The 26658-nt window shown below is 36.1% G+C and overlaps 65 non-coding genes across 65 annotated transcripts; all 65 read right to left on the reverse strand.

Annotated features, from left to right (window-relative positions):
* Positions 1-63: 63 nt before the first annotated feature.
* Positions 64-136, reverse strand: TRNAT-UGU (transfer RNA threonine (anticodon UGU)). Its single transcript has one exon. It is a non-coding gene; the product is annotated as a tRNA-Thr (tRNA).
* A 784-nt stretch (positions 137-920) lies between these two features.
* On the reverse strand, positions 921-993 carry TRNAT-AGU (transfer RNA threonine (anticodon AGU)). Its single transcript has one exon. It is a non-coding gene; the product is annotated as a tRNA-Thr (tRNA).
* Positions 994-1332: 339 nt separating this feature from the next.
* On the reverse strand, positions 1333-1405 carry TRNAT-UGU (transfer RNA threonine (anticodon UGU)). The gene has a single exon. It is a non-coding gene; the product is annotated as a tRNA-Thr (tRNA).
* A 166-nt stretch (positions 1406-1571) lies between these two features.
* TRNAT-UGU (transfer RNA threonine (anticodon UGU)) lies at positions 1572-1644 on the reverse strand. Its single transcript has one exon. It is a non-coding gene; the product is annotated as a tRNA-Thr (tRNA).
* Positions 1645-2840: 1196 nt separating this feature from the next.
* Positions 2841-2913, reverse strand: TRNAT-UGU (transfer RNA threonine (anticodon UGU)). The gene has a single exon. It is a non-coding gene; the product is annotated as a tRNA-Thr (tRNA).
* A 372-nt stretch (positions 2914-3285) lies between these two features.
* TRNAT-AGU (transfer RNA threonine (anticodon AGU)) lies at positions 3286-3358 on the reverse strand. The gene has a single exon. It is a non-coding gene; the product is annotated as a tRNA-Thr (tRNA).
* A 578-nt stretch (positions 3359-3936) lies between these two features.
* On the reverse strand, positions 3937-4009 carry TRNAT-UGU (transfer RNA threonine (anticodon UGU)). Its single transcript has one exon. It is a non-coding gene; the product is annotated as a tRNA-Thr (tRNA).
* Positions 4010-4142: 133 nt separating this feature from the next.
* TRNAT-AGU (transfer RNA threonine (anticodon AGU)) lies at positions 4143-4215 on the reverse strand. The gene has a single exon. It is a non-coding gene; the product is annotated as a tRNA-Thr (tRNA).
* A 166-nt stretch (positions 4216-4381) lies between these two features.
* TRNAT-UGU (transfer RNA threonine (anticodon UGU)) lies at positions 4382-4454 on the reverse strand. The gene has a single exon. It is a non-coding gene; the product is annotated as a tRNA-Thr (tRNA).
* A 133-nt stretch (positions 4455-4587) lies between these two features.
* On the reverse strand, positions 4588-4660 carry TRNAT-AGU (transfer RNA threonine (anticodon AGU)). The gene has a single exon. It is a non-coding gene; the product is annotated as a tRNA-Thr (tRNA).
* A 166-nt stretch (positions 4661-4826) lies between these two features.
* Positions 4827-4899, reverse strand: TRNAT-UGU (transfer RNA threonine (anticodon UGU)). The gene has a single exon. It is a non-coding gene; the product is annotated as a tRNA-Thr (tRNA).
* A 339-nt stretch (positions 4900-5238) lies between these two features.
* TRNAT-AGU (transfer RNA threonine (anticodon AGU)) lies at positions 5239-5311 on the reverse strand. The gene has a single exon. It is a non-coding gene; the product is annotated as a tRNA-Thr (tRNA).
* Positions 5312-5477: 166 nt separating this feature from the next.
* On the reverse strand, positions 5478-5550 carry TRNAT-UGU (transfer RNA threonine (anticodon UGU)). Its single transcript has one exon. It is a non-coding gene; the product is annotated as a tRNA-Thr (tRNA).
* Positions 5551-5889: 339 nt separating this feature from the next.
* TRNAT-AGU (transfer RNA threonine (anticodon AGU)) lies at positions 5890-5962 on the reverse strand. Its single transcript has one exon. It is a non-coding gene; the product is annotated as a tRNA-Thr (tRNA).
* Positions 5963-6095: 133 nt separating this feature from the next.
* TRNAT-AGU (transfer RNA threonine (anticodon AGU)) lies at positions 6096-6168 on the reverse strand. The gene has a single exon. It is a non-coding gene; the product is annotated as a tRNA-Thr (tRNA).
* Positions 6169-6334: 166 nt separating this feature from the next.
* TRNAT-UGU (transfer RNA threonine (anticodon UGU)) lies at positions 6335-6407 on the reverse strand. Its single transcript has one exon. It is a non-coding gene; the product is annotated as a tRNA-Thr (tRNA).
* A 2911-nt stretch (positions 6408-9318) lies between these two features.
* On the reverse strand, positions 9319-9391 carry TRNAT-UGU (transfer RNA threonine (anticodon UGU)). Its single transcript has one exon. It is a non-coding gene; the product is annotated as a tRNA-Thr (tRNA).
* Positions 9392-10554: 1163 nt separating this feature from the next.
* TRNAT-AGU (transfer RNA threonine (anticodon AGU)) lies at positions 10555-10627 on the reverse strand. Its single transcript has one exon. It is a non-coding gene; the product is annotated as a tRNA-Thr (tRNA).
* Positions 10628-10794: 167 nt separating this feature from the next.
* TRNAT-UGU (transfer RNA threonine (anticodon UGU)) lies at positions 10795-10867 on the reverse strand. Its single transcript has one exon. It is a non-coding gene; the product is annotated as a tRNA-Thr (tRNA).
* Positions 10868-11206: 339 nt separating this feature from the next.
* TRNAT-AGU (transfer RNA threonine (anticodon AGU)) lies at positions 11207-11279 on the reverse strand. The gene has a single exon. It is a non-coding gene; the product is annotated as a tRNA-Thr (tRNA).
* A 133-nt stretch (positions 11280-11412) lies between these two features.
* On the reverse strand, positions 11413-11485 carry TRNAT-AGU (transfer RNA threonine (anticodon AGU)). The gene has a single exon. It is a non-coding gene; the product is annotated as a tRNA-Thr (tRNA).
* A 957-nt stretch (positions 11486-12442) lies between these two features.
* On the reverse strand, positions 12443-12515 carry TRNAT-AGU (transfer RNA threonine (anticodon AGU)). Its single transcript has one exon. It is a non-coding gene; the product is annotated as a tRNA-Thr (tRNA).
* A 166-nt stretch (positions 12516-12681) lies between these two features.
* TRNAT-UGU (transfer RNA threonine (anticodon UGU)) lies at positions 12682-12754 on the reverse strand. Its single transcript has one exon. It is a non-coding gene; the product is annotated as a tRNA-Thr (tRNA).
* Positions 12755-12887: 133 nt separating this feature from the next.
* Positions 12888-12960, reverse strand: TRNAT-AGU (transfer RNA threonine (anticodon AGU)). Its single transcript has one exon. It is a non-coding gene; the product is annotated as a tRNA-Thr (tRNA).
* Positions 12961-13093: 133 nt separating this feature from the next.
* On the reverse strand, positions 13094-13166 carry TRNAT-AGU (transfer RNA threonine (anticodon AGU)). Its single transcript has one exon. It is a non-coding gene; the product is annotated as a tRNA-Thr (tRNA).
* A 133-nt stretch (positions 13167-13299) lies between these two features.
* TRNAT-AGU (transfer RNA threonine (anticodon AGU)) lies at positions 13300-13372 on the reverse strand. The gene has a single exon. It is a non-coding gene; the product is annotated as a tRNA-Thr (tRNA).
* Positions 13373-13711: 339 nt separating this feature from the next.
* TRNAT-AGU (transfer RNA threonine (anticodon AGU)) lies at positions 13712-13784 on the reverse strand. Its single transcript has one exon. It is a non-coding gene; the product is annotated as a tRNA-Thr (tRNA).
* A 166-nt stretch (positions 13785-13950) lies between these two features.
* On the reverse strand, positions 13951-14023 carry TRNAT-UGU (transfer RNA threonine (anticodon UGU)). The gene has a single exon. It is a non-coding gene; the product is annotated as a tRNA-Thr (tRNA).
* A 372-nt stretch (positions 14024-14395) lies between these two features.
* On the reverse strand, positions 14396-14468 carry TRNAT-UGU (transfer RNA threonine (anticodon UGU)). The gene has a single exon. It is a non-coding gene; the product is annotated as a tRNA-Thr (tRNA).
* A 133-nt stretch (positions 14469-14601) lies between these two features.
* TRNAT-AGU (transfer RNA threonine (anticodon AGU)) lies at positions 14602-14674 on the reverse strand. Its single transcript has one exon. It is a non-coding gene; the product is annotated as a tRNA-Thr (tRNA).
* A 339-nt stretch (positions 14675-15013) lies between these two features.
* TRNAT-AGU (transfer RNA threonine (anticodon AGU)) lies at positions 15014-15086 on the reverse strand. Its single transcript has one exon. It is a non-coding gene; the product is annotated as a tRNA-Thr (tRNA).
* Positions 15087-15219: 133 nt separating this feature from the next.
* Positions 15220-15292, reverse strand: TRNAT-AGU (transfer RNA threonine (anticodon AGU)). Its single transcript has one exon. It is a non-coding gene; the product is annotated as a tRNA-Thr (tRNA).
* A 957-nt stretch (positions 15293-16249) lies between these two features.
* TRNAT-AGU (transfer RNA threonine (anticodon AGU)) lies at positions 16250-16322 on the reverse strand. The gene has a single exon. It is a non-coding gene; the product is annotated as a tRNA-Thr (tRNA).
* A 166-nt stretch (positions 16323-16488) lies between these two features.
* TRNAT-UGU (transfer RNA threonine (anticodon UGU)) lies at positions 16489-16561 on the reverse strand. The gene has a single exon. It is a non-coding gene; the product is annotated as a tRNA-Thr (tRNA).
* A 133-nt stretch (positions 16562-16694) lies between these two features.
* Positions 16695-16767, reverse strand: TRNAT-AGU (transfer RNA threonine (anticodon AGU)). Its single transcript has one exon. It is a non-coding gene; the product is annotated as a tRNA-Thr (tRNA).
* Positions 16768-16900: 133 nt separating this feature from the next.
* On the reverse strand, positions 16901-16973 carry TRNAT-AGU (transfer RNA threonine (anticodon AGU)). The gene has a single exon. It is a non-coding gene; the product is annotated as a tRNA-Thr (tRNA).
* Positions 16974-17106: 133 nt separating this feature from the next.
* On the reverse strand, positions 17107-17179 carry TRNAT-AGU (transfer RNA threonine (anticodon AGU)). Its single transcript has one exon. It is a non-coding gene; the product is annotated as a tRNA-Thr (tRNA).
* A 339-nt stretch (positions 17180-17518) lies between these two features.
* On the reverse strand, positions 17519-17591 carry TRNAT-AGU (transfer RNA threonine (anticodon AGU)). Its single transcript has one exon. It is a non-coding gene; the product is annotated as a tRNA-Thr (tRNA).
* Positions 17592-17757: 166 nt separating this feature from the next.
* TRNAT-UGU (transfer RNA threonine (anticodon UGU)) lies at positions 17758-17830 on the reverse strand. The gene has a single exon. It is a non-coding gene; the product is annotated as a tRNA-Thr (tRNA).
* Positions 17831-18202: 372 nt separating this feature from the next.
* TRNAT-UGU (transfer RNA threonine (anticodon UGU)) lies at positions 18203-18275 on the reverse strand. The gene has a single exon. It is a non-coding gene; the product is annotated as a tRNA-Thr (tRNA).
* A 133-nt stretch (positions 18276-18408) lies between these two features.
* TRNAT-AGU (transfer RNA threonine (anticodon AGU)) lies at positions 18409-18481 on the reverse strand. The gene has a single exon. It is a non-coding gene; the product is annotated as a tRNA-Thr (tRNA).
* Positions 18482-18820: 339 nt separating this feature from the next.
* On the reverse strand, positions 18821-18893 carry TRNAT-AGU (transfer RNA threonine (anticodon AGU)). The gene has a single exon. It is a non-coding gene; the product is annotated as a tRNA-Thr (tRNA).
* A 166-nt stretch (positions 18894-19059) lies between these two features.
* On the reverse strand, positions 19060-19132 carry TRNAT-UGU (transfer RNA threonine (anticodon UGU)). The gene has a single exon. It is a non-coding gene; the product is annotated as a tRNA-Thr (tRNA).
* A 133-nt stretch (positions 19133-19265) lies between these two features.
* Positions 19266-19338, reverse strand: TRNAT-AGU (transfer RNA threonine (anticodon AGU)). Its single transcript has one exon. It is a non-coding gene; the product is annotated as a tRNA-Thr (tRNA).
* A 133-nt stretch (positions 19339-19471) lies between these two features.
* On the reverse strand, positions 19472-19544 carry TRNAT-AGU (transfer RNA threonine (anticodon AGU)). The gene has a single exon. It is a non-coding gene; the product is annotated as a tRNA-Thr (tRNA).
* A 339-nt stretch (positions 19545-19883) lies between these two features.
* On the reverse strand, positions 19884-19956 carry TRNAT-AGU (transfer RNA threonine (anticodon AGU)). Its single transcript has one exon. It is a non-coding gene; the product is annotated as a tRNA-Thr (tRNA).
* A 339-nt stretch (positions 19957-20295) lies between these two features.
* Positions 20296-20368, reverse strand: TRNAT-AGU (transfer RNA threonine (anticodon AGU)). Its single transcript has one exon. It is a non-coding gene; the product is annotated as a tRNA-Thr (tRNA).
* A 166-nt stretch (positions 20369-20534) lies between these two features.
* TRNAT-UGU (transfer RNA threonine (anticodon UGU)) lies at positions 20535-20607 on the reverse strand. Its single transcript has one exon. It is a non-coding gene; the product is annotated as a tRNA-Thr (tRNA).
* A 372-nt stretch (positions 20608-20979) lies between these two features.
* TRNAT-UGU (transfer RNA threonine (anticodon UGU)) lies at positions 20980-21052 on the reverse strand. Its single transcript has one exon. It is a non-coding gene; the product is annotated as a tRNA-Thr (tRNA).
* Positions 21053-21185: 133 nt separating this feature from the next.
* Positions 21186-21258, reverse strand: TRNAT-AGU (transfer RNA threonine (anticodon AGU)). The gene has a single exon. It is a non-coding gene; the product is annotated as a tRNA-Thr (tRNA).
* A 578-nt stretch (positions 21259-21836) lies between these two features.
* TRNAT-UGU (transfer RNA threonine (anticodon UGU)) lies at positions 21837-21909 on the reverse strand. Its single transcript has one exon. It is a non-coding gene; the product is annotated as a tRNA-Thr (tRNA).
* Positions 21910-22042: 133 nt separating this feature from the next.
* Positions 22043-22150, reverse strand: TRNAT-AGU (transfer RNA threonine (anticodon AGU)). Its single transcript has 2 exons — positions 22114-22150; positions 22043-22078 (listed from the first exon to the last, which is right to left on the reverse strand). It is a non-coding gene; the product is annotated as a tRNA-Thr (tRNA).
* Positions 22151-22316: 166 nt separating this feature from the next.
* TRNAT-UGU (transfer RNA threonine (anticodon UGU)) lies at positions 22317-22389 on the reverse strand. The gene has a single exon. It is a non-coding gene; the product is annotated as a tRNA-Thr (tRNA).
* A 339-nt stretch (positions 22390-22728) lies between these two features.
* On the reverse strand, positions 22729-22801 carry TRNAT-UGU (transfer RNA threonine (anticodon UGU)). The gene has a single exon. It is a non-coding gene; the product is annotated as a tRNA-Thr (tRNA).
* Positions 22802-22934: 133 nt separating this feature from the next.
* On the reverse strand, positions 22935-23042 carry TRNAT-AGU (transfer RNA threonine (anticodon AGU)). Its single transcript has 2 exons — positions 23006-23042; positions 22935-22970 (listed from the first exon to the last, which is right to left on the reverse strand). It is a non-coding gene; the product is annotated as a tRNA-Thr (tRNA).
* A 166-nt stretch (positions 23043-23208) lies between these two features.
* TRNAT-UGU (transfer RNA threonine (anticodon UGU)) lies at positions 23209-23281 on the reverse strand. The gene has a single exon. It is a non-coding gene; the product is annotated as a tRNA-Thr (tRNA).
* Positions 23282-23620: 339 nt separating this feature from the next.
* Positions 23621-23693, reverse strand: TRNAT-AGU (transfer RNA threonine (anticodon AGU)). The gene has a single exon. It is a non-coding gene; the product is annotated as a tRNA-Thr (tRNA).
* Positions 23694-23826: 133 nt separating this feature from the next.
* Positions 23827-23899, reverse strand: TRNAT-AGU (transfer RNA threonine (anticodon AGU)). The gene has a single exon. It is a non-coding gene; the product is annotated as a tRNA-Thr (tRNA).
* A 166-nt stretch (positions 23900-24065) lies between these two features.
* Positions 24066-24138, reverse strand: TRNAT-AGU (transfer RNA threonine (anticodon AGU)). Its single transcript has one exon. It is a non-coding gene; the product is annotated as a tRNA-Thr (tRNA).
* Positions 24139-24716: 578 nt separating this feature from the next.
* Positions 24717-24789, reverse strand: TRNAT-AGU (transfer RNA threonine (anticodon AGU)). Its single transcript has one exon. It is a non-coding gene; the product is annotated as a tRNA-Thr (tRNA).
* Positions 24790-25161: 372 nt separating this feature from the next.
* On the reverse strand, positions 25162-25234 carry TRNAT-UGU (transfer RNA threonine (anticodon UGU)). Its single transcript has one exon. It is a non-coding gene; the product is annotated as a tRNA-Thr (tRNA).
* Positions 25235-25367: 133 nt separating this feature from the next.
* Positions 25368-25440, reverse strand: TRNAT-UGU (transfer RNA threonine (anticodon UGU)). Its single transcript has one exon. It is a non-coding gene; the product is annotated as a tRNA-Thr (tRNA).
* Positions 25441-25607: 167 nt separating this feature from the next.
* Positions 25608-25680, reverse strand: TRNAT-UGU (transfer RNA threonine (anticodon UGU)). Its single transcript has one exon. It is a non-coding gene; the product is annotated as a tRNA-Thr (tRNA).
* A 133-nt stretch (positions 25681-25813) lies between these two features.
* On the reverse strand, positions 25814-25886 carry TRNAT-UGU (transfer RNA threonine (anticodon UGU)). The gene has a single exon. It is a non-coding gene; the product is annotated as a tRNA-Thr (tRNA).
* A 167-nt stretch (positions 25887-26053) lies between these two features.
* Positions 26054-26126, reverse strand: TRNAT-UGU (transfer RNA threonine (anticodon UGU)). Its single transcript has one exon. It is a non-coding gene; the product is annotated as a tRNA-Thr (tRNA).
* Between the last annotated feature and the right edge of the window lie 532 nt (positions 26127-26658).

The raw sequence follows: 26658 nt of genomic DNA on the forward strand, positions 1-26658 counted from the left end.
CCTATTGTTTTAATTTTTCAAAATTTAATAGCTACGAAATCTAGGTCAAGTAACATAACAGCCAGGCTCCGACGAGAATCGAACTCATGATCTCCTGTTTACAAGACAGGCGCTTTAACCACTAAGCCACGGAGCCCTTGCTTTGAAGCGATATGAATGCTGCATATTTCAGTAAATTAACTAAATTATCTCATGGGAACTTTAACACTATTGTTTGCATATATGCATATCTAAATCAACTATTATTTTTTATTTTTCAAAATTTAATAGCTTCGAAATCTAGTTCAAGTAATATAACAGCAAGGCTCCGACGAGAATCGAACACATGATCTCCTGTTTACAAGACTAGCGCTTTAACCACTAAGCCACGGAGCCCTTGCTTTGAAGCGATATGAATGCAGAATATTTCAGTAAATTAACTAAATTATCTCACGGGAACTTTTGCCCTATTATTTTAATTTTTCAAAATTATATAGCTTGGAAATCTAATTCAAGTAACATAACAGCGAGGCTCCGACGAGAATAGAACTCATGATCTCCTGTTTACTAGACAGGCGCTTTAACCACTAAAACACGGAGCCCTTGCTTTGAAGCGACATGAATGCTGAATATTCCAGTAATTTAACTAAATTAACTCATCGGAATTTTTACCCTATTGTTTTAATTTTTCAAAATTTAATAGCTACGAAATCTAGTTCAAGTAACATAACAGCGAGGCTCCGACGAGAATCGAACTCATGATCTCCTGTTAACTAGACAGGCGCTTTAACCACTAAGCCACGGAGCTCTTGCTTTGAAGCGACATGAATGCTGAATATTCCAGTAATTTAACTAAATTAACTCATCGGAATTTTTACCCTATTGTTTTAATTTTTCAAAATTTAATAGCTACGAAATCTAGGTCAAGTAACATAACAGCCAGGCTCCGACGAGAATCGAACTCATGATCTCCTGTTTACTAGACAGGCACTTTAACCACTAAGCCACGGAGCCCTTGCTTTGAAGCGATATGAATGCAGGATATTTCAGTAAATTAACTAAATTATCTCTTGGGAACTTTTGCCCTATCATTTTAATTTTTCCAAATTATATAGCTACGAAATCTAGTTAAAGTAACATAACAGCGAGGCTCCGACGAGAATCGAACTCATGATCTCCTGTTTACTAGACAGGCGCTTTAACCACTAAGCCAAGGAGCCCTTGCTTTGAAGCGACATGAATGCTGAATATTCCAGTAATTTAACTAAATTAACTACTCGGAATTTTTACCCTATTGTTTTAATTTTTCAAAATTTAATAGCTACGAAATCTAGGTCAAGTAACATAACAGCCAGGCTCCGACGAGAATCGAACTCATGATCTCCTGTTTACAAGACAGGCGCTTTAACCACTAAGCCACGGCGCCCTTGCTTTGAAGCGATATGAATGCTGCATATTTCAGTAAATTAACTAAATTATCTCATGGGAACTTTAACACTATTGTTTGCATATATGCATATCTAAATCAACTATTATTTTTTATTTTTCAAAATTTAATAGCTTCGAAATCTAGTTCAAGTAATATAACAGCAAGGCTCCGACGAGAATCGAACACATGATCTCCTGTTTACAAGACTGGCGCTTTAACCACTAAGCCACGGAGCCCTTGCTTTGAAGCGATATGAATGCAGAATATTTCAGTAAATTAACTAAATTATCTCACGGGAACTTTTGCCCTATTATTTTAATTTTTCAAAATTATATAGCTACGAAATCTAATTCAAGTAACATAACAGCGAGGCTCCGACGAGAATAGAACTCATGATCTCCTGTTTACTAGACAGGCGCTTTAACCACTAAAACACGGAGCCCTTGCTTTGAAGCGACATGAATGCTGAATATTCCAGTAATTTAACTAAATTAACTCATAGGAATTTTTACCCTATTGTTTTAATTTTTCAAAATTTAATAGCTACGAAATCTAGTTCAAGTAACATAACAGCGAGGCTCCGACGAGAATCGAACTCATGATCTCCTGTTAACTATACCGGCGCTTTAACCACTAAGCCACGGAGCTCTTGCTTTGAAGCGACATGAATGCTGAATATTCCAGTAATTTAACTAAATTAACTCATCGGAATTTTTACCCAATTGTTTTAATTTTTCAAAATTTAATAGCTACGAAATCTAGGTCAAGTAACATAACAGCGAGGCTCCGACGAGAACAGAACTCATGATCTCCTGTTTACTAGACAGGCACTTTAACCACTAAGCCACGGAGCCCTTGCTTTGAAGCGATATGAATGCAGGATATTTCAGTAAATTAACTAAATTATCTCTTGGGAACTTTTGCCCTATTATTTTAATTTTTCAAAATTATATAGCTACGAAATCTAGTTCAAGTAACATAACAGCGAGGCTCCGACGAGAATCGAACTCATGATCTCCTGTTTACTAGACAGGCGCTTTAACCACTAAGCCAAGGAGCCCTTGCTTTGAAGCGACATGAATGCTGAATATTCCAGTAATTTAACTAAATTAACTCCTCGGAATTTTTACCCTATTGTTTTAATTTTTCAAAATTTAATAGCTACGAAATCTAGGTCAAGTAACATAACAGCCAGGCTCCGACGAGAATCGAACTCATGATCTCCTGTTTACTAGACAGGCGCATTAACCACTAAGCCACGGAGCCCTTGCTTTGAAGCGATATGAATGCTGAATATTTCAGTAAATTAACTAAATTATCACATCGGAACTTTTACACTATTGTTTGCTTATATGCATATCTAAATCAACTATCATTTTTAATTTTTCAATATTTAATAGCTTCGAAATCTAGTTCAAGTAATATAACAGCGAGGCTCCGACGAGAATCGAACTCATGATCTCCTGTTTACAAGACAGGCGCTTTAACCACTAAGCCACGGAGCCCTTGCTTTGAAGCGATATGAATGCTGCATATTTCAGTAAATTAACTAAATTATCTCATGGGAACTTTAACACTATTGTTTGCATATATGCATATCTAAATCAACTATTATTTTTTATTTTTCAAAATTTAATAGCTTCGAAATCTAGTTCAAGTAACATAACAGCGAGGCTCCGACGAGAATCGAACTCATGATCTCCTGTTAACTAGACAGGCGCTTTAACCACTAAGCCACGGAGCTCTTGCTTTGAAGCGACATGAATGCTGAATATTCCAGTAATTTAACTAAATTAACTCATCGGAATTTTTACCCTATTGTTTTAATTTTTCAAAATTTAATAGCTACGAAATCTAGGTCAAGTAACATAACAGCCAGGCTCCGACGAGAATCGAACTCATGATCTCCTGTTTACTAGACAGGCACTTTAACCACTAAGCCACGGAGCCCTTGATTTGAAGCGATATGAATGCAGGATATTTCAGTAAATTAACTAAATTAGCTCTTGGGAACTTTTGCCCTATTATTTTAATTTTTCAAAATTATATAGCTACGAAATCTAGTTCAAGTAACATAACAGCGAGGCTCCGACGAGAATCGAACTCATGATATCCTGTTTACTAGACAGGCGCTTTAACCACTAAGCCAAGGAGCCCTTGCTTTGAAGCGATATGAATGCTGAATATTCCAGTAATTTAACTAAATTAACTCCTCGGAATTTTTACCCTATTGTTTTAATTTTTCAAAATTTAATAGCTACGAAATCTAGGTCAAGTAACATAACAGCCAGGCTCCGACGAGAATCGAACTCATGATCTCCTGTTTACTAGACAGGCGCATTAACCACTAAGCCACGGAGCCCTTGCTTTGAAGCGATATGAATGCTGAATATTTCAGTAAATTAACTAAATTATCACATCGGAACTTTTACACTATTGTTTGCTTATATGCATATCTAAATCAACTATTATTTTTAATTTTTCAATATTTAATAGCTTCGAAATCTAGTTCAAGTAATATAACAGCGAGGCTCCGACGAGAATCGAACTCATGATCTCCTGTTTACAAGACAGGCGCTTTAACCACTAAGCCACGGAGCCCTTGCTTTGAAGCGATATGAATGCTGAATATTCCAGTAATTTAACTATATTAACTCATCGGAATTTTTACCCTATTGTTTTAATTTTTCAAAATTTAATAGCTACGAAATCTAGGTCAAGTAACATAACAGCAAGGCTCCGACGAGAATCGAACTCATGATCTCCTGTTTACTAGACAGGCGCTTTAACCACTAAGCCACGGAGCCCTTGCTTTGAAGCGATATGAATGCTGCATATTTCAGTAAATTAACTAAATTATCTCATGGGAACTTTAACACTATTGTTTGCATATATGCATATCTAAATCAACTATTATTTTTAATTTTTCAAAATTTAATAGCTTCGAAATCTAGTTCAAGTAATATAACAGCAAGGCTCCGATGAGAATCGAACACATGATCTCCTGTTTACAAGACTGGCGCTTTAACCACTAAGCCACGGAGCCCTTGCTTTGAAGCGATATGAATGCAGGATATTTCAGTAAATTAACTAAATTATCTCTTGGGAACTTTTGCCCTATTATTTTAATTTTTCAAAATTATATAGCTACGAAATCTAGTTCAAGTAACATAACAGCGAGGCTCCGACGAGAATCGAACTCATGATCTCCTGTTTACTAGACAGGCGCTTTAACCACTAAGCCACGGAGCCCTTGCTTTGAAGCGATATGAATGCTGAATATTTCAGTAAATTAACTAAATTATCACATCGGAACTTTAACACTATTGTTTGCATATATGCATATCTAAATCAACTATTATTTTTAATTTTTCAAAATTTAATAGCTTCGAAATCTAGTTCAAGTAATATAACAGCAAGGCTCCGATGAGAATTGAACACATGATCTCCTGTTTACAAGACTGGCGCTTTAACCACTAAGCCACGGAGCCCTTGCTTTGAAGCGATATGAATGCAGGATATTTCAGTAAATTAACTAAATTATCTCTTGGGAACTTTTGCCCTATTATTTTAATTTTTCAAAATTATATAGCTACGAACTCTAGTTCAAGTAACATAACAGCGAGGCTCCGACGAGAATCGAACTCATGATCTCCTGTTTACTAGACAGGCGCTTTAACCACTAAGTTAAGGAGCCCTTGCTTTGAAGCGACATGAATGCTGAATATTCCAGTAATTTAACTAAATTAACTCATCGGAATTTTAACCCTATTGTTTTAATTTTTCAAAATTTAATAGCTACGAAATCTAGGTCAAGTAACATAACAGCAAGGCTCCGACGAGAATCGAACTCATGATCTCCTGTTTACTAGACAGGCGCTTTAACCACTAAGCCACGGAGCCCTTGCTTTGAAGCGATATGAATGCTGAATATTTCAGTAAATTAACTAAATTATCACATCGGAACTTTAACACTATTGTTTGCATATATGCATATCTAAATCAACTATTATTTTTAATTTTTCAAAATTTAATAGCTTCGAAATCTAGTTCAAGTAATATAACAGCAAGGCTCCGATGAGAATCGAACACATGATCTCCTGTTTACAAGACTGGCGCTTTAACCACTAAGCCACGGAGCCCTTGCTTTGAAGCGATATGAATGCAGGATATTTCAGTAAATTAACTAAATTATCTCTTGGGAACTTTTGCCCTATTATTTTAATTTTTCAAAATTATATAGCTACGAAATCTAGTTCAAGTAACATAACAGCGAGGCTCCGACGAGAATCGAACTCATGATCTCCTGTTTACTAGACAGGCGCTTTAACCACTAAGCCAAGGAGCCCTTGCTTTGAAGCGACATGAATGCTGAATATTCCAGTAATTTAACTAAATTAACTCCTCGGAATTTTTACCCTATTGTTTTAATTTTTCAAAATTTAATAGCTACGAAATCTAGGTCAAGTAACATAACAGCCAGGCTCCGACGAGAATCGAACTCATGATCTCCTGTTTACTAGACAGGCGCTTTAACCACTAAGCCACGGAGCCCTTGCTTTGAAGCGATATGAATGCTGAATATTCCAGTAATTTAACTATATTAACTCATCGGAATTTTTACCCTATTGTTTTAATTTTTCTAAATTTAATAGCTAAGAAATCTAGGTCAAGTAACATAACAGCAAGGCTCCGACGAGAATCGAACTCATGATCTCCTGTTTACTAGACAGGCGCTTTAACCACTAAGCCACGGAGCCCTTGCTTTGAAGCGATATGAATGCTGCATATTTCAGTAAATTAACTAAATTATCTCATGGGAACTTCAACACTATTGTTTGCATATATGCATATCTAAATCAACTATTATTTTTTATTTTTCAAAATTTAATAGCTTCGAAATCTAGTTCAAGTAATATAACAGCAAGGCTCCGACGAGAATCGAACACATGATCTCCTGTTTACAAGACTGGCGCTTTAACCACTAAGCCACGGAGCCCTTGCTTTGAAGCGATATGAATGCAGAATATTTCAGTAAATTAACTAAATTATCTCATGGGAACTTTTGCCCTATTATTTTAATTTTTCAAAATTATATAGCTACGAAATCTAATTCAAGTAACATAACAGCGAGGCTCCGACGAGAATAGAACTCATGATCTCCTGTTTACTAGACAGGTGCTTTAACCACTAAAACACGGAGCCCTTGCTTTGAAGCGACATGAATGCTGAATATTCCAGTAATTTAACTAAATTAACTCATCGGAATTTTTACCCTATTGTTTTAATTTTTCAAAATTTAATAGCTACGAAATCTAGTTCAAGTAACATAACAGCGAGGCTCCGACGAGAATCGAACTCATGATCTCCTGTTAACTAGACAGGCGCTTTAACCACTAAGCCACGGAGCTCTTGCTTTGAAGCGACATGAATGCTGAATATTCCAGTAATTTAACTAAATTAACTCATCGGAATTTTTACCCTATTGTTTTAATTTTTCAAAATTTAATAGCTACGCAATCTAATTCAAGTAACATCACAGCGAGGCTCCGACGAGAATCGAACTCATGATCTCCTGTTAACTAGACAGGCGCTTTAACCACTAAGCCACGGAGCTCTTGCTTTGAAGCGACATGAATGCTGAATATTCCAGTAATTTAACTAAATTAACTCATCGGAATTTTTACCCTATTGTTTTAATTTTTCAAAATTTAATAGCTACGAAATCTAGGTCAAGTAACATAACAGCCAGGCTCCGACGAGAATCGAACTCATGATCTCCTGTTTACTAGACAGGCACATTAACCACTAAGCCACGGAGCCCTTGCTTTGAAGCGATATGAATGCTGAATATTTCAGTAAATTAACTAAATTATCACATCGGAACTTTTACACTATTGTTTGCTTATATGCATATCTAAATCAACTATTATTTTTAATTTTTCAATTCTAGAGGGCCGGTAGGCCCTTCTAGATAAGAACCCACACCCTCCCGTAATGTTAAAGAAATAATTCACAGATTTTAGGCTTAGCGTCCCATAGAAAAAGCATGGGATTTTTGGTGGTCCACTCCATCGAATAACTCAGAAACTACTTCGAAGTTAAGGTTCGGTACACTTTTGAATTATCAAGCAACTATTGAATGTTGAACTTCTGAAGTTTGATTAAGAACAATTAATTCTAAGTATTTTATTTTAATTAATTTATAAATCATGGTAAAACCGTTACATATATTACACTGTTTGCATAGCATTTTATTCAGCCTTCGTCGGGTTTGTGGCGCAAAGGATAACGCGTCTGCCTATGGAGCAGAAGATTGCAGGTTCAAGTCCTGGCAAGCTCGGTGTTTATTTTTACAGATCTTTTTTTCAACATAAATGAAATAATCCTATAAATACAATGTTTGGATAATTTTATGTTACGGAATACGGGCTTGTGGCATATGGATAACGCGTTTGCATTCGAGGCAAAACATTGCAGGTTCGAGTCCTGGCAAGCTCGGTGTTTATTTTTACAGATCTTTTATTCAACATAAATGATATAATCCTATAAATACAATGTTTGGATAATTTTTTTGTCACGAAATACGGGCTTGTGGCGTAATGGATAACGCGTTTGCATTCGCCGTAAAACATTGCAGGTTCGAGTCTTGGAAACCGCGTTGTCTATTTTTGATGAAGAATCTTAGTATATAAAAGGGAAAATTCTTAAATAACAAACTTTCAATGAAATAGGCGCGTGCTGGCGCGTGGTTTAGAAATAACGTTTTTTTTAAACCTATACAAAAAGGTCCACTAAACTTAATTGAGTCACCAACCGCCTTTTTGTGTGAAATAAGTTACCACCCGCCCATCTATGGTGAATTAATTTACCACCCTTCTACCAATTGTGAATTAATTTACCACCCTTCTACCAATTGTGAATTAATTTACCACCCTTCTACCAATTGTGAATTAATTTACCACTTCCCTGCCAAATGATTTAAAATTTTAATCTTTCCCATAAAATAATGAGAGGCACTTGGAGTGAGCCAACTGGAACATCGAGTTAATGACGTTTGACAAGCATATTATTATTTTTATAATAGATTAATACAAATTAAGGCTGAAGGAACAGATATTATATAAAAAAGACTTGGTTTGCCCAAGCCTTAAAAACAAAAGGATAAGAGTTTTTCCAGTTGTCTGAAGCGCGGATATTTTTTCTATTGAATTTTAAAGACAATCCGTATTTTACTACTCTTTAGAATTTAATTCAATCACCTGATTTTACTGCTAATGGACTAGTTTCCTAAAAATTAATTGAAATAAAATAATTACTTATCTCAGATTTTTCAACAACAATTCCATTTTCCTGAAACATTTAATCATGCATTTATTATTTTGAGGGATATCGTGTAAACTCAACCAACACTTCTAAAATCTTCCCCACAAGTACTGATATACACAGTTCAATAATTGTGACTGTGCTTAAAGAAGAAACGAACCTCTTTATCAAATATAAGAAAGGTGATAACAGCCCCCTTTTGTATTCGAAAAGACCGCATATAATACATAATTAATGAGAATATTATTTGAAAATTAAAGTACGTTCTCCATTGAAAAGAAAAGAAAATTCATCATAAAATGTTTCAGGAAAATGGAATTGTTGTTGAAAAATCTGAGATAAGTAATTTTTTTATTTCAATTAATTTTTAGGAAACTAGTCCATTAGCAGTAAAATCAGGTGATTGAATTAAATTCTAAAGAGTAGTAAAATACGGATTGTCTTTAAAATTCAATAGAAAAAATATCCGCGCTTCAGACAACTGGAAAAACTCTTATCCTTTTGTTTTTAAGGCTTGGGCAAACCAAGTCTTTTTTATATAATATTTAATAGCTTCGAAATCTAGTTCAAGTAATATAACAGCGAGGCTCCGACGAGAATCGAACTCATGATCTCCTGTTTACAAGACAGGCGCTTTAACCACTAAGCCACGGAGCCCTTGCTTTGAAGCGATATGAATGCTGAATATTCCAGTAATTTAACTAAATTATCTCATGGGAACTTTTGCCCTATTATTTTAATTTTTCAAAATTATATAGCTACGAAATCTAATTCAAGTAACATAACAGCGAGGCTCCGACGAGAATAGAACTCATGATCTCCTGTTTACTAGACAGGCGCTTTAACCACTAAAACACGGAGCCCTTGCTTTGAAGCGACATGAATGCTGAATATTCCAGTAATTTAACTAAATTAACTCTTCGGAATTTTTACCCTATTGTTTTAATTTTTCAAAATTTAATAGCTACGCAATCTAGTTCAAGTAACATAACAGCGAGGCTCCGACGAGAATCGAACTCATGATCTCCTGTTAACTAGACAGGCGCTTTAACCACTAAGCCACGGAGCTCTTGCTTTGAAGCGACATGAATGCTGAATATTCCAGTAATTTAACTAAATTAACTCATCGGAATTTTTACCCTATTGTTTTAATTTTTCAAAATTTAATAGCTACGAAATCTAGGTCAAGTAACATAACAGCCAGGCTCCGACGAGAATCGAACTCATGATCTCCTGTCTACTAGACAGGCACATTAACCACTAAGCCACGGAGCCCTTGCTTTGAAGCGATATGAATGCAGGATATTTCAGTAAATTAACTATATTATCTCTTGGGAACTTTTGCCCTATTATTTTAATTTTTCAAAATTATATAGCTACGAAATCTAGTTCAAGTAACATAACAGCGAGGCTCCGACGAGAATCGAACTCATGATCTCCTGTTTACTAGACAGGCGCTTTAACCACTAAACCAAGGAGCCCTTGCTTTGAAGCGACATGAATGCTGAATATTCCAGTAATTTAACTAAATTAACTCTTCGGAATTTTTACCCTATTGTTTTAATTTTTCAAAATTTAATAGCTACGAAATCTAGGTCAAGTAACATAACAGCAAGGCTCCGACGAGAATCGAACTCATGATCTCCTGTTTACTAGACAGGCGCTTTAACCACTAAACCAAGGAGCCCTTGCTTTGAAGCGACATGAATGCTGAATATTCCAGTAATTTAACTAAATTAACTCTTCGGAATTTTTACCCTATTGTTTTAATTTTTCAAAATTTAATAGCTACGAAATCTAGGTCAAGTAACATAACAGCAAGGCTCCGACGAGAATCGAACTCATGATCTCCTGTTTACTAGACAGGCGCTTTAACCACTAAGCCACGGAGCCCTTGCTATTGAAGCGATATGAATGCTGCATATTTCAGTATATTAACTAAATTATCTCATGGGAACTTTAACACTATTGTTTGCATATATGCATATCTAAATCAACTATTATTTTTAATTTTTCAAAATTTAATAGCTTCGAAATCTAGTTCAAGTAATATAACAGCAAGGCTCCGATGAGAATCGAACACATGATCTCCTGTTTACAAGACTGGCGCTTTAACCACTAAGCCACGGAGCCTTTGCTTTGAAGCGATATGAATGCAGGATATTTCAGTAAATTAACTAAATTATCTCTTGGGAACTTTTGCCCTATTATTTTAATTTTTCAAAATTATATAGCTACGAAATCTAGTTCAAGTAACATAACAGCGAGGCTCCGACGAGAATCGAACTCATGATCTCCTGTTTACTAGACAGGCGCTTTAACCACTAAGCCAAGGAGCCCTTGCTTTGAAGCGACATGAATGCTGAATATTCCAGTAATTTAACTAAATTAACTCCTCGGAATTTTTACCCTATTGTTTTAATTTTTCAAAATTTAATAGCTACGAAATCTAGGTCAAGTAACATAACAGCCAGGCTCCGACGAGAATCGAACTCATGATCTCCTGTTTACTAGATAGGCGCTTTAACCACTAAGCCACGGAGCCCTTGCTTTGAAGCGATATGAATGCTGAATATTCCAGTAATTTAACTATATTAACTCATCGGAATTTTTACCCTATTGTTTTAATTTTTCAAAATTTAATAGCTACGAAATCTAGGTCAAGTAACATAACAGCAAGGCTCCGACGAGAATCGAACTCATGATCTCCTGTTTACTAGACAGGCGCTTTAACCACTAAGCCACGGAACCCTTGCTTTGAAGCGATATGAATGCTGCATATTTCAGTAAATTAACTAAATTATCTCATGGGAACTTTTGCCCTATTATTTTAATTTTTCAAAATTATATAGCTACGAAATCTAATTCAAGTAACATAACAGCGAGGCTCCGACGAGAATAGAACTCATGATCTCCTGTTTACTAGACAGGCGCTTTAACCACTAAAACACGGAGCCCTTGCTTTGAAGCGACATGAATGCTGAATATTCCAGTAATTTAACTAAATTAACTCATCGGAATTTTTACCCTATTGTTTTAATTTTTCAAAATTTAATAGCTACGAAATCTAGTTCAAGTAACATAACAGCGAGGCTCCGACGAGAATCGAACTCATGATCTCCTGTTAACTAGACAGGCGCTTTAACCACTAAGCCACGGAGCTCTTGCTTTGAAGCGACATGAATGCTGAATATTCCAGTAATTTAACTAAATTAACTCATCGGAATTTTCACCCTATTGTTTTAATTTTTCAAAATTTAATAGCTACGAAATCTAGGTCAAGTAACATAACAGCCAGGCTCCGACGAGAATCGAACTCATGATCTCCTGTTTACTAGACAGGCACATTAACCACTAAGCCACGGAGCCCTTGCTTTGAAGCGATATGAATGCAGGATATTTCAGTAAATTAACTAAATTATCTCTTGGGAACTTTTGCCCTATTATTTTAATTTTTCAAAATTATATAGCTACGAAATCTAGTTCAAGTAACATAACAGCGAGGCTCCGACGAGAATCGAACTCATGATCTCCTGTTTACTAGACAGGCGCTTTAACCACTAAGCCAAGGAGCCCTTGCTTTGAAGCGACATGAATGCTGAATATTCCAGTAATTTAACTATATTAACTCATCGGAATTTTTACCCTATTGTTTTAATTTTTCAAAATTTAATAGCTACGAAATCTAGGTCAAGTAACATAACAGCAAGGCTCCGACGAGAATCGAACTCATGATCTCCTGTTTACTAGACAGGCGCTTTAACCACTAAGCCACGGAGCCCTTGCTTTGAAGCGATATGAATGCTGAATATTTCAGTAAATTAACTAAATTATCACATCGGAACTTTTACACTATTGTTTGCTTATATGCATATCTAAATCAACTATTATTTTTAATTTTTCAATATTTAATAGCTTCGAAATCTAGTTCAAGTAATATAACAGCGAGGCTCCGACGAGAATCGAACTCATGATCTCCTGTTTACAAGACAGGCGCTTTAACCACTAAGCCACGGAGCCCTTGCTTTGAAGCGATATGAATGCTGAATATTCCAGTAATTTAACTATATTAACTCATCGGAATTTTTACCCTATTGTTTTAATTTTTCAAAATTTAATAGCTACGAAATCTAGGTCAAGTAACATAACAGCAAGGCTCCGACGAGAATCGAACTCATGATCTCCTGTTTACTAGACAGGCGCTTTAACCACTAAGCCACGGAGCCCTTGCTTTGAAGCGATATGAATGCAGGATATTTCAGTAAATTAACTAAATTATCTCTTGGCAACTTTTGCCCTATTATTTTAATTTTTCAAAATTATATAGCTACGAACTCTAGTTCAAGTAACATAACAGCGAGGCTCCGACGAGAATCGAACTCATGATCTCCTGTTTACTAGACAGGCGCTTTAACCACTAAGCCACGGAGCCCTTGCTTTGAAGCGATATGAATGCTGAATATTCCAGTAATTTAACTATATTAACTCATCGGAATTTTTACCCTATTGTTTTAATTTTTCAAAATTTAATAGCTACGAAATCTAGGTCAAGTAACATAACAGCAAGGCTCCGACGAGAATCGAACTCATGATCTCCTGTTTACTAGACAGGCGCTTTAACCACTAAGCCACGGAGCCCTTGCTTTGAAGCGATATGAATGCAGGATATTTCAGTAAATTAACTAAATTATCTCTTGGGAACTTTTGCCCTATTATTTTAATTTTTCAAAATTATATAGCTACGAACTCTAGTTCAAGTAACATAACAGCGAGGCTCCGACGAGAATCGAACTCATGATCTCCTGTTTACTAGACAGGCGCTTTAACCACTAAGCCAAGGAGCCCTTGCTTTGAAGCGACATGAATGCTGAATATTCCAGTAATTTAACTTAATTAACTCCTCGGAATTTTTACCCTATTGTTTTAATTTTTCAAAATTTAATAGCTACGAAATCTAGGTCAAGTAACATAACAGCAAGGCTCCGACGAGAATCGAACTCATGATCTCCTGTTTACTAGACAGGCGCTTTAACCACTAAGCCACGGAGCCCTTGCTTTGAAGCGATATGAATGCTGCATATTTCAGTAAATTAACTAAATTATCTCATGGGAACTTTAACACTATTGTTTGCATATATGCATATCTAAATCAACTATTATTTTTAATTTTTCAAAATTTAATAGCTTCGAAACCTAGTTCAAGTAATATAACAGCAAGGCTCCGACGAGAATCGAACTCATGATGTCGTGTTTACAAGACAGGCACTTTAACCACTAAGCCACGGAGCCCTTGCTTTGAAGCGACATGAATGCTGAATATTCCAGTAATTTAACTTAATTAACTCCTCGGAATTTTTACTCTATTGTTTTAATTTTTCAAAATTTAATAGCTACGAAATCTAGGTCAAGTAACATAACAGCAAGGCTCCGACGAGAATCGAACTCATGATCTCCTGTTTACTAGACAGGCGCTTTAACCACTAAGCCACGGAGTACTTGCTTTGAAGCGATATGAATGCTGCATATTTCAGTAAATTAACTAAATTATCTCATGGGAACTTTAACACTATTGTTTGCATATATGCATATCTAAATCAACTATTATTTTTAATTTTTCAAAATTTAATAGCTTCGAAACCTAGTTCAAGTAATATAACAGCAAGGCTCCGACGAGAATCGAACTCATGATGTCGTGTTTACAAGACAGGCACTTTAACCACTAAGCCACGGAGCCCTTGCTTTGAAGCGATATGAATGCTGAATATTCCAGTAATTTAACTATATTAACTCATCGGAATTTTTACCCTATTGTTTTAATTTTTCAAAATTTAATAGCTACGAAATCTAGGTCAAGTAACATAACAGCAAGGCTCCGACGAGAATCGAACTCATGATCTCCTGTTTACTAGACAGGCGCTTTAACCACTAAGCCACGGAGCCCTTGCTTTGAAGCGATATGAATGCAGGATATTTCAGTAAATTAACTAAATTATCTCTTGGGAACTTTTGCCCTATTATTTTAATTTTTCAAAATTATATAGCTACGAACTCTAGTTCAAGTAACATAACAGCGAGGCTCCGACAAGAATCGAACTCATGATCTCCTGTTTACTAGACAGGCGCTTTAACCACTAAGCCAAGGAGCCCTTGCTTTGAAGCGACATGAATGCTGAATATTCCAGTAATTTAACTTAATTAACTCCTCGGAATTTTTACCCTATTGTTTTAATTTTTCAAAATTTAATAGCTACGAAATCTAGGTCAAGTAACATAACAGCAAGGCTCCGACGAGAATCGAACTCATGATCTCCTGTTTACTAGACAGGCGCTTTAACCACTAAGCCACGGAGCCCTTGCTTTGAAGCGATATGAATGCTGCATATTTCAGTAATTTAACTATATTAACTCATCGGAATTTTTACCCTATTGTTTTAATTTTTCAAAATTTAATAGCTACGAAATCTAGGTCAAGTAACATAACAGCAAGGCTCCGACGAGAATCGAACTCATGATCTCCTGTTTACTAGACAGGCGCTTTAACCACTAAGCCACGGAACCCTTGCTTTGAAGCGATATGAATGCTGCATATTTCAGTAAATTAACTAAATTATCTCATGGGAACTTTTGCCCTATTATTTTAATTTTTCAAAATTATATAGCTACGAAATCTAATTCAAGTAACATAACAGCGAGGCTCCGACGAGAATAGAACTCATGATCTCCTGTTTACTAGACAGGCGCTTTAACCACTAAAACACGGAGCCCTTGCTTTGAAGCGACATGAATGCTGAATATTCCAGTAATTTAACTAAATTAACTCATCGGAATTTTTACCCTATTGTTTTAATTTTTCAAAATTTAATAGCTACGAAATCTAGTTCAAGTAACATAACAGCGAGGCTCCGACGAGAATCGAACTCATGATCTCCTGTTAACTAGACAGGCGCTTTAACCACTAAGCCACGGAGCTCTTGCTTTGAAGCGACATGAATGCTGAATATTCCAGTAATTTAACTAAATTAACTCATCGGAATTTTCACCCTATTGTTTTAATTTTTCAAAATTTAATAGCTACGAAATCTAGGTCAAGTAACATAACAGCCAGGCTCCGACGAGAATCGAACTCATGATCTCCTGTTTACTAGACAGGCACATTAACCACTAAGCCACGGAGCCCTTGCTTTGAAGCGATATGAATGCAGGATATTTCAGTAAATTAACTAAATTATCTCTTGGGAACTTTTGCCCTATTATTTTAATTTTTCAAAATTATATAGCTACGAAATCTAGTTCAAGTAACATAACAGCGAGGCTCCGACGAGAATCGAACTCATGATCTCCTGTTTACTAGACAGGCGCTTTAACCACTAAGCCAAGGAGCCCTTGCTTTGAAGCGACATGAATGCTGAATATTCCAGTAATTTAACTATATTAACTCATCGGAATTTTTACCCTATTGTTTTAATTTTTCAAAATTTAATAGCTACGAAATCTAGGTCAAGTAACATAACAGCAAGGCTCCGACGAGAATCGAACTCATGATCTCCTGTTTACTAGACAGGCGCTTTAACCACTAAGCCACGGAGCCCTTGCTTTGAAGCGATATGAATGCTGAATATTTCAGTAAATTAACTAAATTATCTCATCGGAACTTTTACACTATTGTTTGCTTATATGCATATCTAAATCAACTATTATTTTTAGTTTTTCAATATTTAATAGCTTCGAAATCTAGTTCAAGTAATATAACAGCGAGGCTCCGACGAGAATCGAACTCATGATCTCCTGTTTACAAGACAGGCGCTTTAACCACTAAGCCACGGAGCCCTTGCTTTGAAGCGATATGAATGCTGAATATTCCAGTAATTTAACTATATTAACTCATCGGAATTTTTACCCTATTGTTTTAATTTTTCAAAATTTAATAGCTACGAAATCTAGGTCAAGTAACATAACAGCAAGGCTCCGACGAGAATCGAACTCATGATCTCCTGTTTACTAGACAGGCGCTTTAACCACTAAGCCACGGAGCCCTTGCTTTGAAGCGATATGAATGCAGGATATTTCAGTAAATTAACTAAATTATCTCTTGGCAACTTTTGCCCTATTATTTTAATTTTTCAAAATTATATAGCTACGAACTCTAGTTCAAGTAACATAACAGCGAGGCTCCGACGAGAATCGAACTCATGATCTCCTGTTTACTAGACAGGCGCTTTAACCACTAAGCCACGGAGCCCTTGCTTTGAAGCGATATGAATGCTGAATATTCCAGTAATTTAACTATATTAACTCATCGGAATTTTTACCCTATTGTTTTAATTTTTCAAAATTTAATAGCTACGAAATCTAGGTCAAGTAACATAACAGCAAGGCTCCGACGAGAATCGAACTCATGATCTCCTGTTTACTAGACAGGCGCTTTAACCACTAAGCCACGGAGCCCTTGCTTTGAAGCGATATGAATGCAGGATATTTCAGTAAATTAACTAAATTATCTCTTGGGAACTTTTGCCCTATTATTTTAATTTTTCAAAATTATATAGCTACGAACTCTAGTTCAAGTAACATAACAGCGAGGCTCCGACGAGAATCGAACTCATGATCTCCTGTTTACTAGACAGGCGCTTTAACCACTAAGCCAAGGAGCCCTTGCTTTGAAGCGACATGAATGCTGAATATTCCAGTAATTTAACTTAATTAACTCCTCGGAATTTTTACCCTATTGTTTTAATTTTTCAAAATTTAATAGCTACGAAATCTAGGTCAAGTAACATAACAGCAAGGCTCCGACGAGAATCGAACTCATGATCTCCTGTTTACTAGACAGGCGCTTTAACCACTAAGCCACGGAGCCCTTGCTTTGAAGCGATATGAATGCTGCATATTTCAGTAAATTAACTAAATTATCTCATGGGAACTTTAACACTATTGTTTGCATATATGCATATCTAAATCAACTATTATTTTTAATTTTTCAAAATTTAATAGCTTCGAAACCTAGTTCAAGTAATATAACAGCAAGGCTCCGACGAGAATCGAACTCATGATGTCGTGTTTACAAGACAGGCACTTTAACCACTAAGCCACGGAGCCCTTGCTTTGAAGCGACATGAATGCTGAATATTCCAGTAATTTAACTTAATTAACTCCTCGGAATTTTTACTCTATTGTTTTAATTTTTCAAAATTTAATAGCTACGAAATCTAGGTCAAGTAACATAACAGCAAGGCTCCGACGAGAATCGAACTCATGATCTCCTGTTTACTAGACAGGCGCTTTAACCACTAAGCCACGGAGTACTTGCTTTGAAGCGATATGAATGCTGCATATTTCAGTAAATTAACTAAATTATCTCATGGGAACTTTAACACTATTGTTTGCATATATGCATATCTAAATCAACTATTATTTTTAATTTTTCAAAATTTAATAGCTTCGAAACCTAGTTCAAGTAATATAACAGCAAGGCTCCGACGAGAATCGAACTCATGATGTCGTGTTTACAAGACAGGCACTTTAACCACTAAGCCACGGAGCCCTTGCTTTGAAGCGATATGAATGCTGAATATTCCAGTAATTTAACTATATTAACTCATCGGAATTTTTACCCTATTGTTTTAATTTTTCAAAATTTAATAGCTACGAAATCTAGGTCAAGTAACATAACAGCAAGGCTCCGACGAGAATCGAACTCATGATCTCCTGTTTACTAGACAGGCGCTTTAACCACTAAGCCACGGAGCCCTTGCTTTGAAGCGATATGAATGCAGGATATTTCAGTAAATTAACTAAATTATCTCTTGGGAACTTTTGCCCTATTATTTTAATTTTTCAAAATTATATAGCTACGAACTCTAGTTCAAGTAACATAACAGCGAGGCTCCGACGAGAATCGAACTCATGATCTCCTGTTTACTAGACAGGCGCTTTAACCACTAAGCCAAGGAGCCCTTGCTTTGAAGCGACATTAATGCTGAATATTCCAGTAATTTAACTTAATTAACTCCTCGGAATTTTTACCCTATTGTTTTAATTTTTCAAAATTTAATAGCTACGAAATCTAGGTCAAGTAACATAACAGCAAGGCTCCGACGAGAATCGAACTCATGATCTCCTGTTTACTAGACAGGCGCTTTAACCACTAAGCCACGGAGCCCTTGCTTTGAAGCGATATGAATGCTGCATATTTCAGTAAATTAACTAAATTATCTCATGGGAACTTTAACACTATTGTTTGCATATATGCATATCTAAATCAACTATTATTTTTAATTTTTCAAAATTTAATAGCTTCGAAACCTAGTTCAAGTAATATAACAGCAAGGCTCCGACGAGAATCGAACTCATGATGTCGTGTTTACAAGACAGGCACTTTAACCACTAAGCCACGGAGCCCTTGCTTTGAAGCGATATGAATACAGGATATTTCAGTAAATTAACTAAATTATCTCTTGGGAACTTTTGCCCTATTATTTTAATTTTTCAAAATTATATAGCTACGAACTCTAGTTCAAGTAACATAACAGCGAGGCTCCGACGAGAATCGAACTCATGATCTCCTGTTTACTAGACAGGCGCTTTAACCACTAAGCCACGGAGCCCTTGCTTTGAAGCGATATGAATGCTGAATATTCCAGTAATTTAACTATATTAACTCATCGGAATTTTTACCCTATTGTTTTAATTTTTCAAAATTTAATAGCTACGAAATCTAGGTCAAGTAACATAACAGCAAGGCTCCGACGAGAATCGAACTCATGATCTCCTGTTTACTAGACAGGCGCTTTAACCACTAAGCCACGGAGCCCTTGCTTTGAAGCGATATGAATGCAGGATATTTCAAAAAATTAACTAAATTATCTCTTGGGAACTTTTGCCCTATTATTTTAATTTTTCAAAATTATATAGCTACGAACTCTAGTTCAAGTAACATAACAGCGAGGCTCCGACGAGAATCGAACTCATGATCTCCTGTTTACTAGACAGGCGCTTTAACCACTAAGCCAAGGAGCCCTTGCTTTGAAGCGACATGAATGCTGAATATTCCAGTAATTTAACTTAATTAACTCCTCGGAATTTTTACCCTATTGTTTTAATTTTTCAAAATTTAATAGCTACGAAATCTAGGTCAAGTAACATAACAGCAAGGCTCCGACGAGAATCGAACTCATGATCTCCTGTTTACTAGACAGGCGCTTTAACCACTAAGCCACGGAGCCCTTGCTTTGAAGCGATATGAATGCAGGATATTTCAGTAAATTAACTAAATTATCTCTTGGGAACTTTTGCCCTATTATTTTAATTTTTCAAAATTATATAGCTACGAACTCTAGTTCAAGTAACATAACAGCGAGGCTCCGACGAGAATCGAACTCATGATCTCCTGTTTACTAGACAGGCGCTTTAACCACTAAGCCAAGGAGCCCTTGCTTTGAAGCGACATGAATGCTGAATATTCCAGTAATTTAACTTAATTAACTCCTCGGAATTTTTACCCTATTGTTTTAATTTTTCAAAATTTAATAGCTACGAAATCTAGGTCAAGTAACATAACAGCAAGGCTCCGACGAGAATCGAACTCATGATCTCCTGTTTACTAGACAGGCGCTTTAACCACTAAGCCACGGAGCCCTTGCTTTGAAGCGATATGAATGCTGCATATTTCAGTAAATTAACTAAATTATCTCATGGGAACTTTAACACTATTGTTTGCATATATGCATATCTAAATCAACTATTATTTTTAATTTTTCAAAATTTAATAGCTTCGAAACCTAGTTCAAGTAATATAACAGCAAGGCTCCGACGAGAATCGAACTCATGATGTCGTGTTTACAAGACAGGCACTTTAACCACTAAGCCACGGAGCCCTTGCTTTGAAGCGACATGAATGCTGAATATTCCAGTAATTTAACTTAATTAACTCCTCGGAATTTTTACTCTATTGTTTTAATTTTTCAAAATTTAATAGCTACGAAATCTAGGTCAAGTAACATAACAGCAAGGCTCCGACGAGAATCGAACTCATGATCTCCTGTTTACTAGACAGGCGCTTTAACCACTAAGCCACGGAGTACTTGCTTTGAAGCGATATGAATGCTGCATATTTCAGTAAATTAACTAAATTATCTCATGGGAACTTTAACACTATTGTTTGCATATATGCATATCTAAATCAACTATTATTTTTAATTTTTCAAAATTTAATAGCTTCGAAACCTAGTTCAAGTAATATAACAGCAAGGCTCCGACGAGAATCGAACTCATGATGTCGTGTTTACAAGACAGGCACTTTAACCACTAAGCCACGGAGCCCTTGCTTTGAAGCGACATGAATGCTGAATATTCCAGTAATTTAACTTAATTAACTCCTCGGAATTTTTACTCTATTGTTTTAATTTTTCAAAATTTAATAGCTACGAAATCTAGGTCAAGTAACATAACAGCAAGGCTCCGACGAGAATCGAACTCATGATCTCCTGTTTACTAGACAGGCGCTTTAACCACTAAGCCACGGAGCCCTTGCTTTGAAGCGATATGAATGCAGGATATTTCAGTAAATTAACTAAATTATCTCTTGGGAACTTTTGCCCTATTATTTTAATTTTTCAAAATTATATAGCTACGAAATCTAGTTCAAGTAACATAACAGTGAGGCTCCGACGAGAATCGAACTCATGATCTCCTGTTTACTAGACAGGCGCTTTAACCACTAAGCCAAGGAGCCCTTGCTTTGAAGCGACATGAATGCTGAATATTCCAGTAATTTAACTAAATTAACTCCTCGGAATTTTTACCCTATTGTTTTAATTTTTCAAAATTTAATAGCTACGAAATCTAGGTCAAGTAACATAACAGCCAGGCTCCGACGAGAATCGAACTCATGATCTCCTGTTTACTAGACAGGCGCATTAACCACTAAGCCACGGAGCCCTTGCTTTGAAGCGATATGAATGCTGAATTTTTCAGTAAATTAACTAAATTATCACATCGGAACTTTTACACTATTGTTTGCTTATATGCATATCTAAATCAACTATTATTTTTAATTTTTCAATATTTAATAGCTTCGAAATCTAGTACAAGTAATATAACAGCGAGGCTCCGACGAGAATCGAACTCATGATCTCCTGTTTACAAGACAGGCGCTTTAACCACTAAGCCACGGAGCCCTTGCTTTGAAGCGATATGAATGCTGAATATTCCAGTATTTTAACTATATTAACTCATCGGAATTTTTACCCTATTGTTTTAATTTTTCTAAATTTAATAGCTAAGAAATCTAGGTCAAGTAACATAACAGCAAGGCTCCGACGAGAATCGAACTCATGATCTCCTGTTTACTAGACAGGCGCTTTAACCACTAAGCGCCTGTTTACTAGACAGGCGCTTTAACCACTAAGCCACGGAGCCCTTGCTTTGAAGCGATATGAATGCTGCATATTTCAGTAAATTAACTAAATTATCTCATGGGAACTTTAACACTATTGTTTGCATATATGCATATCTAAATCAACTATTATTTTTAATTTTTCAAAATTTAATAGCTTCGAAATCTAGTTCAAGTAATATAACAGCAAGGCTCCGATGAGAATCGAACACATGATCTCCTGTTTACAAGACTGGCGCTTTAACCACTAAGCCACGGAGCCCTTGCTTTGAAGCGATATGAATGCAGGATATTTCAGTAAATTAACTAAATTATCTCTTGGGAACTTTTGCCCTATTATTTTAATTTTTCAAAATTATATAGCTTCGAAATCTAGTTCAAGTAACATAACAGCGAGGCTCCGACGAGAATCGAACTCATGATCTCCTGTTTACTAGACAGGCGCTTTAACCACTAAGCCAAGGAGCCCTTGCTTTGAAGCGACATGAATGCTGAATATTCCAGTAATTTAACTAAATTAACTCCTCGGAATTTTTACCCTATTGTTTTAATTTTTCAATATTTAATAGCTTCGAAATCTAGTACAAGTAATATAACAGCGAGGCTCCGACGAGAATCGAACTCATGATCTCCTGTTTACAAGACAGGCGCTTTAACCACTAAGCCACGGAGCCCTTGCTTTGAAGCGATATGAATGCTGAATATTCCAGTATTTTAACTATATTAACTCATCGGAATTTTTACCCTATTGTTTTAATTTTTCTAAATTTAATAGCTAAGAAATCTAGGTCAAGTAACATAACAGCAAGGCTCCGACGAGAATCGAACTCATGATCTCCTGTTTACTAGACAGGCGCTTTAACCACTAAGCGCCTGTTTACTAGACAGGCGCTTTAACCACTAAGCCACGGAGCCCTTGCTTTGAAGCGATATGAATGCTGCATATTTCAGTAAATTAACTAAATTATCTCATGGGAACTTTAACACTATTGTTTGCATATATGCATATCTAAATCAACTATTATTTTTAATTTTTCAAAATTTAATAGCTTCGAAATCTAGTTCAAGTAATATAACAGCAAGGCTCCGATGAGAATCGAACACATGATCTCCTGTTTACAAGACTGGCGCTTTAACCACTAAGCCACGGAGCCCTTGCTTTGAAGCGATATGAATGCAGGATATTTCAGTAAATTAACTAAATTATCTCTTGGGAACTTTTGCCCTATTATTTTAATTTTTCAAAATTATATAGCTTCGAAATCTAGTTCAAGTAACATAACAGCGAGGCTCCGACGAGAATCGAACTCATGATCTCCTGTTTACTAGACAGGCGCTTTAACCACTAAGCCAAGGAGCCCTTGCTTTGAAGCGACATGAATGCTGAATATTCCAGTAATTTAACTAAATTAACTCCTCGGAATTTTTACCCTATTGTTTTAATTTTTCAAAATTTAATAGCTAAGAAATCTAGGTCAAGTAACATAACAGCAAGGCTCCGACGAGAATCGAACTCATGATCTCCTGTTTACTAGACAGGCGCTTTAACCACTAAGCCACAGAGCCCTTGGTTTGAACCGATATGAATGCAGAAAATACCAGTAATTTAACTAAATTAACTCATCGGAATTTTTACCCTATTGTTTTAATTTTTCAAAATTTAATAGCTACGAAATCTTGGTCAAGTAACATAACAGCAAGGCTCCGACGAGAATCGAACTCATGATCTCCTGTTTACTAGACAGGCGCTTTAACCACTAAGCCACGGAGCCCTTGCTTTGAAGCGATATGAATGCTGAATATTTCAGTAAATTATCTAAATTATCTCATGGGAACTTTTACACTATTGTTTTCATATATCAATATCTAAATCAACTATTATTTTTAATTTTTCAAAATTATATAGCTACGAAATCTAGTTCAAGTAACATAACAGCGAGGCTCCGACGAGAATCGAACTCATGATCTCCTGTTTACTAGACAGGCGCTTTAACCACTAAGCCACGGAGCCCTTGCTTTGTAGCGACATGAATGCTGAATATTGCAGTAATTTAACTAAATTAACTCATCGGAATTTTTACCCTATTGTTTTAATTTTTCAAAATTTAATAGCTACGAAATCTAGGTCAAGTAACATAACAGCCAGGCTCCGACAAGAATCGAACTCATGATCTCCTGTTTACTAGACAGGCGCATTAACCTCTAAGCCACGGAGCCCTTGCTTTGAAGCGATATGAATGCTGAATATTTCAGTAAATTAACTAAATTATCACATCGGAACTTTTACACTATTGTTTGCATATATGCATATCTAAATCAACTATTATTTTTAATTTTTCAAAATTTAATAGCTTCGAAATCTAGTTCAAGTAATATAACAGCAAGGCTCCGACGAGAATCGAAAACATGATCTCCTGTTTACAAGACAGGCGCTTTAACCACTAAGCCACGGAGCCCTTGGTTTGAAGCGATATGAATGCAGAATATTTCAGTAAATTAACTAAATTATCTCATGGGAACTTTTGCCCTATTAATTTAATTTTTCGAAATTATATAGCTACGAAATCTAGTTCAAGTAACATAACAGCGAGGCTCCGACGAGAATCGAACTCATGATCTCCTGTTTACTAGACAGACGCTTTAACCACTAAGCCACGGAGCCCTTGCTTTGAAGCGACATGAATGCTGAATATTCCAGTAATTTAACTAAATTAACTCATCGGAATCTTTACCCTATTGTTTTAATTTTTCAAAATTTAATAGCTACGAAATCTAGGTCAAGTAACATAACAGCCAGGCTCCGACAAGAATCGAACTCATGATCTCCTGTATACTAGACAGGCGCATTAACCACTAAGCCACGGAGCCCTTGCTTTGAAGCGATATGAATGCTGAATATTTCAGTAAATTAACTAAATTATCACATCGGAACTTTTACACTATTGTTTGCATATATGCATATCTAAATCAACTATATTTTTTAATTTTTCAAAATTTAATAGCTTCGAAATCTAGTTCAAGTAATATAACAGCAAGGCTCCGACGAGAATCGAACACATGATCTCCTGTTTACAAGACAGGCGCTTTAACCACTAAGCCACGGAGCCCTTGGTTTGAAGCGATATGAATGCAGAATATTTCAGTAAATTAACTAAATTATCTCATGGGAACTTTTGCCCTATTAATTTAATTTTTCGAAATTATATAGCTACGAAATCTAGTTCAAGTAACATAACAGCGAGGCTCGGACGAGAATCGAACTCATGATCTCCTGTTTACAAGACAGGCGCTTTAGCCACTAAGCCACGGAGCCCTTGCTTTGAAGCGATATGAATGCTGAATATTTCAGTAAATTAACTAAATTATCACATCGGAACTTTTACACTATTGTTTGCTTATATGTATATCTAAATCAACTATTATTTTTTAATTTTTCAAAATTTAATAACTTCGAAATCTAGTTCAAGTAATATAACAGCAAGGCTCCGACGAGAATCGAACACATGATCTCCTGTTTACAAGACTGGCGCTTTAACCACTAAGCCACGGAGCCCTTGGTTTGAAGCGATATGAATGCAGAATATTTCAGTAAATTAACTAAATTATCTCATGGGAACTTTTGCCCTATTAATTTAATTTTTCGAAATTATATAGCTACGAAATCTAGTTCAAGTAACATAACAGCGAGGCTCGGACGAGAATCGAACTCATGATCTCCTGTTTACAAGACAGGCGCTTTAGCCACTAAGCCACGGAGCCCTTGCTTTGAAGCGATATGAATGCTGAATATTTCAGTAAATTAACTAAATTATCACATCGGAACTTTTACACTATTGTTTGCTTATATGCATATCTAAATCAACTATTATTTTTTAATTTTTCAAAATTTAATAACTTCGAAATCTAGTTCAAGTAATATAACAGCAAGGCTCCGACGAGAATCGAACACATGATCTCCTGTTTACAAGACTGGCGCTTTAACCACTAAGCCACGGAGCCCTTGCTTTGAAGCGATATGAATGCAGGATATTTCAGTAAATTAACTAAATTATCTCTTGGGAACTTTTTACCTCTCCGAGTGACGATGACGTCACGGAGAGGTAATGCACTGACCGTGTCTGTGTGTGTGTGTGTGTCTGTCTGTCTGTCTGTCTGTCAGACCCCACGTGACCGCGTTCGCAGTTTACAAATCGGAGCAAACGTGTTCGCCATTTCCGAACTGCTTTCACAGTCACGGAAATGGCTCCTCTACTTGAGTTCTCACACCACCATCTTCTGGTCTTTGTCCATTCCACACGGACACCAGTCTGTACTTACCGGCTTCTAATCACCATCATCTTATGATCTTCGTCCATTCCACATGGACACCAGTCTGTCCATACTGGCTTCTAATCACCACCATCTTCTGGTCTTTGTCCATCCCACTGGGACACCAATCTGTACATTCTGGCTTCTAAACACCACCATCTACTGGTCTTCCGTCTATTCCACATAGACACCAATCTGTCTCATGGGCTTCTACTCCATTATC

The sequence above is a fragment of the Phalangium opilio genome, unplaced genomic scaffold (genome assembly GCF_054372755.1).
Source record: "Phalangium opilio isolate 3A_F unplaced genomic scaffold, DU_Popi_V2 ptg000019l_1, whole genome shotgun sequence".
In the NCBI taxonomy this organism is placed as follows: Eukaryota; Metazoa; Arthropoda; class Arachnida; order Opiliones; family Phalangiidae; genus Phalangium; species Phalangium opilio.